The following is a 4,724-nucleotide window of genomic DNA, read 5'->3' as shown; positions in this document are numbered from 1 at the left end:
GACGTCATCATAGAACGATAGAAGAGACTTTGTCAGACCATCGCAGACACCCATGTCGATTGATAGCGATTCCTGTGGTATTGATTTAAAAAATATTTAAAATAATGATAATTAATACTTTGTTGTTGCTATTATTGTTCTTGTTGTTATCACAAAAAATAATAAAAATAATAATAATGACACGTCAAATATTACAAAAACTGTAAAAAGTAACGGATAATAACAGCAATAACAACATGTGACAACACAAACAACAACATCCACAACAACAATAACAACGACAACAGCCATAAAAACAACAACGTCACAATAACCGAAACATATTTTCCAACATTCACCATAAATAGACAAACAAAACAAGCAACAAACCATCTTGAGACGCGATACCCCATCATCATCACCATCGTCATCTTCTACATCATCTCCATGACCATTGCAATGATTATTCCTCGCGTTCCCACCATCATCGTTGTCATCTTCATCGACGTAAGCGACCAGAGAAGAATTATCTTTGTGCAATTCTTTCTGCCTCAACTGTAGCTCAAACAACTTGGCCTGGTTCATGCACTGAGTTGGGAGGAGAAACGTAAGGCTAATTAACGAGCATTATGAATGTTGAAAAAGTTTAAAAAAACAAAATGTGTACATTCATCAACAATCCCATTAGTAGCGATGTAAACAACAACAATAACAATAACAACAACAACAACATTAATCGATCGTAATAAACATCTACATCAACTTAAATACAATCATGAGTGAAATAGCAAGAACATTACCTATGTATAACAACAAAAGCATAAACATCAACAAAAACGTAAACATAGACAACAACAAAAACAACAAAGCAGACGACAAATATCACAACAAACCAAGTATAAACAACAGCACAAACACAAAAACACAAACATTGATTATAACAACGAGTCCATAAATATAAATAACAACACAAACAACAACAACAACACAAACAACAACACAAAGAGCAACAATACAAACTTGCATGACAGCGTTGAAGAAGCATGTGTTACCCAAATTCGACAAACCCTGGGAGATTAATAAACATGACACATGTATGTATGTATGTATGTATGTATGTATGTATGTATGTATGTATGTATGTATGTATGTATGTATTATTATTATTATTATTATTATTATTGAAACATTTATGAAGCGCTAATTAAAGGAATCTCAAAAGCGCTATCTAACAAAAACTGAACTTAACAACATAATTGAAATAACAAACGAGGAATCATAATACATCGCACATAAATAAGATTAAAATTTGGTCATAAACAGAAAAGTAATCGATTCAATAAAACGAAAATACGAAATAAATGTATGTATGTATGTATGTATGTATGTATTTTTGTATGTCTGTAGCCATCTATTATACATACATACAAGTGAATGGTGAGTTGACACAAATGCATAGGTATATAATACATACAATACAAACATACATACAAAGATGCACAAACAAACATACACCTAGGTATACAACTTTGTATCTTGTATTGAATATACAATCAAATACACACACACACAGACATACATACATATACACAAATAAATACACATACATACATACATACACACATACATACGGACATACATACATACATACATACATACATCCAAACACAAAATACCTTGACTCTAGGAAATTGAACTTGACTTTTTATAGAAGCGTTTCTGTCACCACTCTTTGTCTTTGTTGGCAAATTCGACGACGGTGATTGTTGTTGCTGCTGTTGAGTGCTGTCGTCTGCAGTCGCTGCTGATGATGCTCCTTTTGTGGTCGCCACATTTGAGGCTGCCGCGATGGTGAAAAATTGAATAACGTCAACTTATTAAATGTAACAATAACGAGATGGTTAGTGCTACTTTTAGATTCTGTTATAAAAATAGCGACATCCACTACAAATAAATAACCTTAACAGACAAACAAACAAACAAATAAACAACACTAACTACAACAAACAAACAACACTAACTACAACAAACAAACAACAATAACTACAACAAACGAACAGCAAAAAATAAACCAACACAAACAAGCAGCACAGAACAATGACTCCAAGAAACAATCAAACAACAAAGAATAATAACCACTACAAACATGCAACAGACAGTAACCACAACAAAAAATAACAAACAAACAACAAAGAATAATAATAGCCAAAAATAACCAACAGTATGATACAGCCTTCCTGATGAGATCCATGCAATCATGGAGGGTTCTGTTATTGGTTGTGTTAATGAAGTCGTTGCACTTGTAACACCTGGGTTAGTTGTTGGGTTGTCGTTGTTGTTATTTGACGGTTGTTGAGTGTTGTTGAACGTTGTTGTAGTTACTTGTGTTGTTGCTGTATTGTGTGTTGTTGGGTGTTGTAGTTATTTGTGTGTTGTTGTATGTCAGTTGCGTTGTGTTGTTGTTGCCGCGTTTGAGTTGCCGTGCATTGTAGTTTTTTGTGTTATGCACGTTTAAACAAACCAACCAGCCAGCCAGCCAACCAATCAACCAGCCAGCCAACAAACAATTTAGTTGACATACCAGACTTGGAGGCTGTCATAATGAACTGCACAACAGTGAAGTTTCCTCTTCTCGTAGTGTGAGAGTGCATGCTGATGCGGAGAGGTCCTGTCACATCCCTGATTTTGGGGGATTTCATTTATAAATAAGTTAGTGAAAATGGAAGAAATGATCTATATACATACAGAATCAATCAATCAATCAATCTTTGTTTAGCATCCAGAAACCCAGTTCCCCCGAGGTAGGACGTTACATACGCATACAGAATACATTTAAACAGTTTCATCTCAACTATAAATTATTCTTAGCAGATTCATCGAAGCAAGAAAATGTAAGATTCAAAATATGAATAACATTATTATATTAAAATTAAACATTTAGAATTATAATGATGATTACACGAGGGTAGGTGTTATCAGATGATAATAATGATAATAATTATCAGAAGAAGAAGAATGATGATAATAACAATGTGAGTGACAATATAAGGATTAAGTGATATTGATGATGGGCTGACATGAGTATGACGGAGATGAGGATGATTGTGGCTGTCGACGATGATGCTTGTGGCCGACTCTAACCTGATTTCCACAGAGAAGACAGACGTATATGCTGTGTGGCTCATCGACCTTTCCCTCCGATGCGACATCACCATTCACCGTCGTCTGCATGCACGACTGGCGATGGAAGAAGATTCAATTGAAGGATGAAAAAAATCAAGAATAAATTAGAAAATCATCACATAATTATAATAATCATATACATAATTATTATAATAATATGTATAATTATTATTATTTAATAACATAGTTACTACAAGCCATAGAAAAGGACATTAGGTCAGACTTAAGCATCAAATCTAACATAAATTAAACATAAACACTGACATAAAACCAAGCACAAACAGTTATAATTAACAAAGAAATTCTAACGAATGAATCAACACTAATTCCTCATTAAATTAACAAAAGTAGAAACTAATTCTTAATTAAATTGAAAACATTCGACAAACCAGGCACTGTCCGTATATCTTGGTCTCCTTCAGTCCATTCTTCATGTAGTTCAAGTTGACTGACTGCTTTAAGTGGGGGCATCTCACACCTGACGTAAAAAATGTAATGAATGAGAGGGAAACACGTTAGTTAAATTTGCTAGTAAAAATAAGTAAGTGGATAGTAATGAATTGTAAAGAAGTAAATTGAAATTCATATGGCCATGCTATACAGACATACAGCTATCTGCTAGCTATATGGATGCGTAGATGTAAATTTTTAGTTATTTATAAGAATTGTAAGTAAACATAAGATGTGTTGAAGAGTAAATGAAGAGTAATTTCAAAATTTAAATTAATTAAACAAAATTAGTTAGTAAATAAAATAAAATTAAATACTAAAATCCTAGAAAAGTCAACTGACCAGTGATGCCTTCATCATCATCTGATGAGTTGGTCTGCTTGTAGGACTGCTTCTTCTTTCCCATCATTCACAATTTCAATTTAAAATATCCCAGCACTACTAATTCTAATTTTTTATTTTTTAGTAGATCAGAGGCTTGTGTAGTGTAGTCTTCAACTTTTCAATCTTCGTTCTTTTTTCACAGCTAGTTGTTAGACTTTACTAACTTAACTGCATATCAAACAATGTATGTATGGTGTGTTTTTGCAATTACAAATCAATCAGAAATCAAACGCTAACAACTGAAAACTACCGATTAAATGAAAAAAAATGTAAAAGTTGACTACTCTAATGTTTAAGAATGAAATAAAATTAATAAAATTGAAAAAAAAATAAATGAAATTAAATGAAATGAAATTAATTCGGCAGAATCCAGGGAGAAACGCGGTGCGTGCAAACGTAGATCGAGATGAAAACATGTGTCTTTACTTAGTTATATACTGCATTTTCGATTATTTATGGAAAGCTCTAAGTAGTTTATTTAAATAATTGTAAATAAAAACAAAGTTAATATTTATTTTTTGTGGTTATAAAACTATGTATATAAAAATAATTATGTATACATAAAAATATAATTATTTTGTGTATATAAAAAAAAGTTGAATAGATATGTTGTTGAAAATTTGCACGTTCATGTATAAGTCTCAATCTAAATTATTTCCTAAGTATTTATCAGATATATTAATTGAACCTAAACGCCCCGGTTTAGAATCGTCTTCTTCTCGCTTTTT

This window comes from Helobdella robusta (genome assembly GCF_000326865.2).
Source record: "Helobdella robusta unplaced genomic scaffold HELROscaffold_20, whole genome shotgun sequence".
NCBI classification, from domain to species: Eukaryota; Metazoa; Annelida; class Clitellata; order Rhynchobdellida; family Glossiphoniidae; genus Helobdella; species Helobdella robusta.
The sequence above is the reverse complement of the archived record's forward strand: the minus strand, read 5'-3'. Positions refer to the sequence as shown.